The sequence below is a fragment of the Peromyscus leucopus genome, unplaced genomic scaffold (assembly GCF_004664715.2).
Source record: "Peromyscus leucopus breed LL Stock unplaced genomic scaffold, UCI_PerLeu_2.1 scaffold_1127, whole genome shotgun sequence".
Lineage (NCBI taxonomy): Eukaryota > Metazoa > Chordata > Mammalia > Rodentia > Cricetidae > Peromyscus > Peromyscus leucopus.
The window spans coordinates 35,671-45,829 of NW_023504256.1; positions in this window are offsets into that span (position 1 = coordinate 35,671).

Genomic DNA, 10,159 nt, shown 5'->3' on the forward strand with positions numbered 1-10,159 from the left:
GACTGCCTGTAACTATGTGTGTGGGGGAATTGTCTTTATTGGTCACTGATGCAGGAGGGTCCAGCCCACTGTGGTCAGTACCACCCATGGGCAGGTGATCCTGAGTTGTATAAGAAAGCTCCCCAAGCCAGGGGAGCAAGCCAGTAAGCAGTGCACCCCCATGGTTTTCTACGACTGCCCTGACTTCCCAACGATGGACTGTGACCTGGAAGTGTAAGTCAAATAAATCCTTTCCTCCCTAAGCTGCTTTGAGTCAGAGTGTTTTATCATAGCCACAGACAAGCAAAGTAGAATACAGTGTTAGTAAAAAACAAATAAATAAAATTACAATTAAACCATTTACGGTGGCAAATGTCTGCTATCTCTGCCTCAACAGGTAGAGGGCAGGAGGATCAAAAATTCAATGTCATCTAGCTACACAATAGGTTTGAGACCAGATTGTGCTAGATGAGTTCCCTGCAGAGAGAGAGAGAGAGAGGAGAGAGAGAGAGAGAGAGAGAGAGAGAGAGAGAGAGAGAGAGGAGCTGGGCCTGGTCGTGAATGCCTGCGGTCCCAGCACCAAGGAAGGTAATAGCGGCTGTAGTAGCCTGGGTTACATACTGAGACCCTTTCTCAGGAAAACAAACGAAGCCCGGAAGCAGAGATGACTTCCTGCAATATGCGCTTGGAGATTAGCGTGAAAATTCATGTAGCAGAAAAAGATATTCTGACAGAGAACACAATTGGACGAAGGACCAGAGAGTTGACAAAGGCCAGCTTCAGAAACAGGAAGTGAGTTCTGGAGACTGTAGAGGGATGATAGGACAGGTCAGGAGCCTTCCTCTAGACTGTAATGGGGAGCCATGGTGGTGTATGAGCAGGAAAGGGTTGGAATGATTGGAATCCAGAATTTCTCAGGAAAGCTAGAAGATGGCAATTTCAAGGCCAGCCTGGGATACCAAAGCCAAGGTCTTCCTATGTTGCCCAAGATGAACTTCTGTGTTCAGCTGATCCTTCTCAATCAGCCTGAGTAACTGGGACCAGTGGTCTTGTGTCGCCATGCAAACTAATCTTTATGTCTTGAATGGTGTGTGTGTGTATGTGTGTGTGTGTGTGTGTGTGTGTGTGTGTGCGTGTGTGTGTGTGTGTGTGTGTGTGTGTGTGTGTGTGTGTCCTAAGCTGGGCCCTCATGTCATGTTTAGCGCCCCATCTTTCTAAAGAGACTCTTACTGTCTCAGGCATGATTGCTCACAACTGTAACCTCAACACTCATGAGGCTGAGGCAAGAGGATTTGCTGTGAGCTTGAGGCTAGCCTGAGCTACATAGGAATTCCAAGCCAGGCTGAGCTGCAGAATGAGACCTTGTCTCAAAGTAAAAATTAAAAACAAAATAGATGAGTCAGGCATGCTGACATGTCTGTAACCCCAGCATTCAAGAGGTTGAGGCAGAAGGGTTATGAGTTTGAGGCAGCGTGGCCTACATGAAAAGACTTTGTTAAAAAAAAAAAAAATCAAATGCAAGGAAAGAGTTAGAATCTCAGTGTAGTATCATAACATTCCAATAATGAGAGTAGTTAGGTATGGTGGAGCGCGTCTTTAATCCCAGCACCTAAGAGACAGAGGCAGGCAGATCTCTGTGAGTTCAAGGCAGCCTGGTCTACGTAGCAAGTTCTAGGAAGCCAGGGATACATAGAGACCTTGTTTCAAAACAAAAGAAGCAAAAGAGCAAGAGTAGAATCACCCTAATCTAGGTAAGGCTAGAGAAACACAATCTCCAGGAGCCCCTCCTTGCTCCCACTCTAGGCTCCAGACCCAAATTTTATGGGCACCAGTACCTCCCTGCTACATTGGTAGCTACAGAACTATAGAAAGAACTATTATTATTATTATTATTATTATTATTATTATTTATTATTATTATTATTTGTTTTGGGCATGGATCATTTTCTTTAAAAGACAATTGGTTACACCCGTAACTGTAATGTCACTATTGTACCAGTGGGTACATCTTGCCTGGCAGGTCTTTATTGGAACATTCCGCTCTGAGTAAGAAGACCACTGATGCAGCTTCCAGTACTAGGAAAGCTAGCCAGCACAGGGTACGAACTTGACTTTATAGTCAGCTCTGCCTCCTCCAACGGTGAGACCCGGGGCAAACTGCTTGCCCTCTCTAAGGTCTGGTCTCCTACTCCACACAGTGAATCTGCGTCCAACCTTAAACCCACCCCGCCACCAGGTCTGCCCCTGCGCACTCACCATGGTCACGTGGCCCAGCAGCCAGTGGCGGCCGGGAGGCTCTGGAAGCAGCTCAGCCTGCGACAGAGGGCGCGGAAGTCCCAACATAATTTGAATGCCTGCAGCAGCAGGCGGAAGAGGAGGAAGAGGAGGAATAGCAGCAGAGCCGACACAGCGTACACTCGAAAGGCTGTCTTCTCCAGCCCCAGCAGGTGCAACAGATAGTCCGTGATGGGCAGCATCCTAGAAGACACGCGGGGACCAGTCAGCGCAGCCACACACAGGAGGATCCTTCACTTTGTCGGCACACACATCTTTCTTTAAAAGACAAAAACAACTTCTAAAAAGGGCTTATTTTTAATTATGTGTGTATCGGGGTGACGGAGTTGCGCTTGTGGGTGCGGCGCTTGTGGAGGCTAGAACAGGGTTTGGAGTTATAAGGATTTGTGGGCATCCTAAAATGGGGGCTGGGGGCCTCAAACTCGAGTCCTCTGGAAGAGAAGCCATTGCTTTTCACTGCTGATCCATCTCTCCAGCCCTACTCCCCCACCCTTATTTTCTTTCTTTTCTATTTATTTAACTGTTTGTTTGTTTATGTTTGCAGTGCTCGATGGAGATGCTATACCCAAGGTTGTCTACCTCCCTCCATGTCCCAGTCCAAGACCCCCTCTGGACCCTCCTATCTGCTTGGGCACAGATAGTCAGAGTCGGGGGGAGGCAACACACACACACACACACACACACACACACACCATGCACACATGCACACAAAGTAGCCCTCAATCAATGGCCCTACAGTCTTGGTAAATCAACACTCTAGCTCTCTCTGTCTCTGTGTCTCTGTGTCTGTCTCTGTGTCTGTCTCTCTCTCTCTCAATGTGTGTGTGTGTGTGTATGTGTATGCGCGCGCGTGTGCGTGAGTGCGTGCGTGCCTCTGTGTGTGTGTGTGTGTGTGTGTGTGTGTGTGTGTGTGTGTGTGAAATAAATAACACCGAGACATGTACTCTATGCAGGGTTTCCCAGCAAGATTAACTCCAGCAGCCCAAAGCAAGGACTTTCCTGATTGCTTTTCCCTTCCCTGACTCACCTCTTCCTTCCTTCTTTCTTTTTTCAACTAAAGTGAAGATTCACATAATGTACAACATCATTTTTCTTAATTTTTGCATATTAAGTGTTTAATTGTGTGTGTGTGTCTGTGTGTGGGTATGTGCTCTCATGTGCGGGTGTCTTCGGAGGCCACAAGCCATGGATGCCCTGGGACTGGAATTTGGGGCAGTTGTGAGTCACCTACCATGGGTGCTGTGAACAGAACCCCCTCCTCTGTAAGAGTAGTACACACTCTTAACCACTGAGGCATCTTCCTAGGCCTAAAAAAAATGCCATTTTTAAATGAGCAACTCCTACAATAGAATATTATTCGGCCACAAAAAAGAATAGCCTGTTATTTTTGGCCAAAAAAAGCACCTGGAAGACATCATGTTAAGTAACATAAGTCACTCAACCTCTTTCATTGGTTGACTGGTTGAAATGGTGTCTTGTTCTGTAGTTCAGGCTGACCTCTAACCCCTGGTGTGAAGTGATATTCTGCTTCAGCCTCCTGAGGGGCTGGGACTGCAGGTTTGGGCAACCATGCAGGGCAAGGGAAATAAGTCAAACACAGAAAAATAGATGGCAAGCCAAGCATGGAGGCACATGTTTATACTCCCAGTACTCAGGAAGCTGAGGCAGGAGGATCACAAGTGAGACTAGCCTGGGCTGCAAAGCTAGATTTTTCTTCAGACAAGAGAAGCTGGCAGAAAAGGAACATCAGTTCTCTCTCGTATATGAGTACTTTTTTCTTAAGTCCACTGAGATATAATAGTGATTATTTAGAGTCTGAGAAGAAACCTGGGCCAGGAGTCACAAGCCGACAATTCTGCTACTCAAAAGACGGAGACAAGGGGGCTGAAAAACATCCAAGGCCAGCCTGGCTGTGGTGGCACACACCTTTAATGCCAGCACTTGAGAGGCAGAGGCAGGCATGTCTCTCTGAGTTCCAGGGTAGCCAGGGCTACATAGAGAAACCTTGTCTCTAAAACACAAGAAAAGTATGGGAGGTGGGGGGCAGGAGAGATGGTTCAATGGTTAAGAACATTTTATGCTCTTCCAGAGGACCCGAGTGTTGTTCACAACACACCACCTCAGGCAGCTCACAACCACCTGTAACTCCAGCTCCAGAGGATCTGATACCCTCTCCTGGCTTCCTCGGGTACATATGTACTTGTGCATACACCCATACATCCACACATGCGCGCACACACACACGTAAAAGTAAAAGAAAAAAAATTATATCTTAGGTTTGTTCAGATCACACAATAAAGTCCAGGTCAGACCAACAACTTAGTGAGACTCTGTCTCAAAATGAAAAAGTAATCAGTCTGGAAGCCAAGTGTGGTGGTGTGTGCCTGAAATCTCAGCATCTGAGAGGCACAAGCTGAGGCCAGTCTGGGCTACAGAGTACATTCCGAGCCAGAACTGCCTCGGAGTAGGTCCTGTCACAAAAATAATTAATAAAGATTATGGAATTAATAAGGAAGTAAAGGTTTCACTGGCAGTTAGCATTTTCACAACACTGTGCAACCATTGCCTCTACCTAGAACACTGTGATCAGAACAATACCCCGGTCCATTAGCAACCACTCCCTTGGTCTTCCCTTCATACAAATCTTGACCTCTACTGCCCTCTCTTTCTTCTTTTCTCTTTTCCCTTTTGAAAAACTTTTGAGACAGACATGACCTCATGTAGTTAGCGCAGGCTAGCTCAGACTTGCTGCTCCTCTTGCCGGGCACTGCCTCCCAAGTGCTGGGATGACATGGTGGGCCATCACATCCAGTTTACTCAGTGTCGGATCATCTTTGTGTTTCTGTGGGTTTTCTTCTCTTTCATACAAATGGCACCATTCTTGCCTGACTTATTCCTCTACCTGTTCCAAATTCAGCCACATTGGCAAGGATCATCGGTATGATCTTTGTACTGCTGAGTAATACTCCATTATCTGGACGTACCACACTTTGGTTCAGCCACTCATTTTTTGTTTCGTTTTGTTTTAGTTTTTCGAGACAGGGTTTCTCAAGCATAGCTCTGACTGTCCTGGAACTTGCTTTATAGACCAGGCTGACCTTAAATTCACAGAGATCTGCCTGCTTCTGCCTCCAAGTGCTGGGATTAAAGGTGTGCACCACCACTGTCGGACTTAGCCACTCATCTCTTGATAGATATTTGGGCTGTTTTCATCTCTGGGAATGGGGAAATGTGCTACTCTGAGCATGTGCCTGTACATACTCCTTTGGGTACCTGCTTTCAATTCTCTTGACTTTCTTCTTTCTTTACTGGTATTTGCTGAAATCGCCCAGTTACTGGTACTCAGATCCTTGACTAGGGGTCAGCTCCTGAAAGAAGGAAAGCAGTGGCATGAATTGAAGCGTGAGCAGGGACATAGTGCTCCCATGCATGGCACCACACGCCACAGGATGTGAAGCCTCCATCTCAGGCAATCTTACACAGCAGGTTGTGACACTATTCATTTTCCAGACCAGGAGGTTAAATCTCAGCTCAGTTCCTCCAATTCAAAGAAGTAATGAATGAGTACCAGGGGCATGTGTCAGCTGCAGAGTGCCTGCCTAGAATCCCCCACTGAGGAGCTAAGACGTGACTCGGGTAGAATGCTGGCTCAGCATGCCCAAAGCCTCAGTTTCATCCTAGCAAAAGAAAGAAAGGAAGGAAGGAAGGAAGGAGGGAGGGAGGGAGGGAGGGAGGGAGGAAGGAAGGAAGGAAGGAAGGAAGGAAGAAGGAAGGAAGGAAGGAAGGGAGACAGAGAGAGAGAGAGAGGGAGAGAGAGAGAGAGAATCAAATAAAATAAGGTTTTGGTGAGAAACTGGATAAACTGGAACCTGTGTGCACCACTGAGAAAACTGTGAAAGGTTCAACCACTTTGCAAAGCATGCTAATTATCCCTGTGAGAATTAAACAGGTGTGTGCTGCTGCACTTTTCAGCACTCAGAGACAGAAGCAGGAGGAACAGGAATTCAAGGCCATCCTCAGCTACACAGTGAGTTTAAGTCTAGCCTGAGCTACATAGCTACATGAGAGCTCATGTTTTTAAACACACACACACACACACACACACACACACACACACACACACACACACACACAAAGGGCCAAAGAGATGGTTCCATGGGTAAAGACACTCGACATCAAGTCTGATGACTTGAGTTTGATTCCCGGGACCCATGTGGTAAAAGGAGATTCAACTCCTGTACGTTGTCCTATGACCTCTACATGTATTCCATGGCATGTACACACACATCCACACAGAAAAATCAATCAATAAGTAAATGTAAATAAATAAACTAATATAAACCTAGAATAACATATGATTCAGCAAGCCACCTCTGGATGCATTTCCAGATGAAAGATCTCAAAGAGATATTTGTACAGCTTGTCCAATAGTAGCAATATTCACAGTAGTGGAAAAGCACAAACCACCATACTGTCCACAGACAGGTGAGGGGATGAGTAAAAGATGGCATGTACTTACTGCAGAACATTACTCAGTGAAGACAAGAAAGGAGAAGTCAGGCATGTGCTTTGATACAGATGAATCTTGAGGTCATTACACTCAGTGAAATAAGCCCAATGTAAAAAGATCAGTGTTACCTAGAAATGGTAGCTCATGAATATAACTCCAGCATTCAGGAGGCGGAGACAGGAGGATTGTGCATTCAAGGCCAGCCTGGGCTATGTAGTGAGTCTCTGTCTTGTAAAACAAAACAAGAAGAAAAAAAAAGAAAGAAAGAAATGGAAAGCCAGACCAGTAGTGCTGCTCTATTTATTAAGGTCCTAGAGCCGTTTGAGGTGTGGATACGGGAAGCAGCATCAGAGATTCTAAGGGCAAGGGGAGCCACGTACTGAATGTGTACTGGGACAGTTTCCACAGTGTGGAAACATCATGTGCCACATGATGAATGTGCTCTGTGTTACTGAGTTATGCTCCAAACACTTCCGATGGGAAACTTGTGTGGCCTCTATTCTACTACAATTAAAGCTGTTTATTGGGCTGTGAGATGGGTCAGTGGGGAAGTGTTGCGTTGAAAGTCTGACGGCCTGAGTTTGACCCCCAGATCCCATGGCGGAAGAAGAAAACTGACTCCAGCAAGTTGTCCTCTGATCTTTTGTTGTTGTTTTGTTTTGTTTGTTATTTGTTTTTGGTTTTGGGTTTTGGGTTGTTGTTGTTTTTGTTTGTTTGTTTGTTTGTTTGTTGAGATGGCGTTTCTCTGTGTAACAGCCCTAGCTGTCCTGGAACTCACTCTGTAGACCAGACTGGCCTCAAACTCAGAGATCTGCCTGCCTCTGCCTCTTGAGTGCTGGAATCAAAGGCGTGGGCCACCATGCTACCATGCCGGGTCTAGTCCACTGACTTTACACACAGGAGCCACGGATAAATGCACATACACAAAATAAATGTAGCCAAATTAAAAGTAAATAGAATTTTTAAAAAACTGGTATGACTGTGTGCACCTCTAACCAGGGTGTTGGGGGATAGAGACAAGCACAGGCCTGGAAGAGCGCAGATTCCTATTTATACTTTCACTATTTGCAGATGATATGATAGTATACATAAGTGACCCCAAAAAGTACCAGGGAACTCCTACAGCTGATAAACTCCTTCAGTAAAGTGGCAGGATACAAGATCAACTCAAAAAAATCAATAGCCCTCCTATACACAAATGATAAAAGGGCTGAGAAAGAAGTCAGAGAAACATCACCCTTTACAATAGCCACAAATAATATAAAATACCTTGGGATAACACTAACTAAACAAGTGAAGGACCTTTTTGATAAGAACTTTAAATCTCTAAGGAAAGAAATTGAAGAAGATATCAGAAAATGGAAGGATCTCCCATGCTCATGGATAGGTAGGATTAACATAGTAAAAATGGCAATCTTACCAAAAGCAATCTACAGATTCAATGCAATCCCCATCAAAATACCAACACAATTCTTCACAGACTTGGAAAGAAAAATACTCAACTTCATATGGAAAAACAAAAGACCGAGGATAGCTAAAAGAATCCTATACTATAAAGCAACCTTTGGAGGCATCACCATCCCTGACCTCAAACTCTACTATAGAGCTATAGTAATAAAAACAGCTTGGTACTGGTATAAAAACCACATACGGACCAATGGAATCGAATTGAAGACCCTGACATTAATCCATGCACATATGAACACCTGGTTTTTGACAAAGGACCCAAAACTATACAATGGAAAAAAAAAGAAACTTCAACAAATGGTGCTGGAATAACTGTATGTCAATATGTAAAAGATTACAAATAGATCCATATCTGTCACCATGCACAAAACTCAAGTCCAAGTGGATCAAAGACCTAACATAAATCCAGTTACACTAAACTTAATAGAAAAGAAAGTAGGAAGCACTCTTGAACGCATTGGCACGGAGACCATTTCCTAAATAAACACCAACAGACATGAGCACAACAATTAATAAATGGGACCTCTCGAAACTGAGAAGCTTTTGCAGGGCAAAAGACACAGTCAACAAGACAGAAAGACAGCCAACAGAATGGGAAAAGATCTTCACCAACCCCACATCTGACAGAGGATTGATCTCCACAGTATATAAAGAACTCAAGAAACTAGACATCAAAATACTGAACAGTCCAATTAAAAAATGGGCTAAAGAGCTAAACAGAGAATTCACAAAAGAACTCAAATGGCTGAAAGACATTTAAAGAAATGCTCAACATCCTTAATCATCAGAGAAATGCAAATCAAAACGACTCTGAGATACCACCTTACACCTGTCAGAATGGCTATGATCAAAAACACTAATGACAGTCAATGTTGGAGAGGATGTGGAGCAAAGGGAACACTCCTCCACTGTTGGTGGAGTGCAAACTTGTACAACCACTGTGGAAAATCAGTATGGCGGTTTCTCATAAAGTTGGGAATCTGCCAGGCAGTGGTGGCGCACGCCTTAAATCCAGCACTCGGGAGCAGAGCCAGGCGGATCTCTGTGAGTTCGAGGCCAGCCTGGTCTCCAAAGCGAATTCCAGGAAAGGTGCAAAGCTACACGGAGAAAACCTGTCTCGGGAAAAAAAAAAAAAAAAAAAAAAAAAAGAGTTGGTAATTGATCTACCTCAAGTCTCAGCCATCCACTCTTGGCATATACCCAAGGAATGCTGATTCATACCATAAAGATACATGCTCAGCTATGTTCATAGCAGCACTATTTGTAATAGCCAGAACCTGGAAACAACCTAGATGCCCATCAACTGAAGAATGGATTAGAAAATGTTTAATATACACAATGGAGTACTACTCAGCAGAGAAGAACAATGACAGCATGAAATTTGCAAGCAAATGGATAGAACTAGAAAAAAAAAATCATCCTGAGTGAGTAACCCAAACACAGAAAGACAGTCATGGTATGTACTCACTCATAAGTGGATTCTAGATTAAAGCAAAGAACAATCAGACTGCAACCCACGAACCATGGAGGCTATATATATATAGCATGGGAGACCTAGAATGACTGTGGCTTATAATAAGTTTTGGTTTTACTCAATCATTGGGCAAGCCTCAGTGAAATATTCACTTTAGGATAAGAATTTGTACTCTATCGAGCTGATAATAGAAAATAAATAAAGAAAGAAGAAGAAGAGAGGGGGGGGAGGGAGGGAGGAGGGAGGAGAAAGAAAGAAAAAAGAAAGAAGAAAGAAAGAAAAGAAAGAAAGAAAGAAGAAAGAAAAAAGAAAGAAAGAAAGAAAGGAAGGAAGGAAGAAGGAAAGAAAGAAGAAAAAAATGTAACAAAATTAAAAGTAAATAGAATTTAAAAAAAAAAAAAAAACTGGTGTGACTGTGTGCACCTCTAACCAGG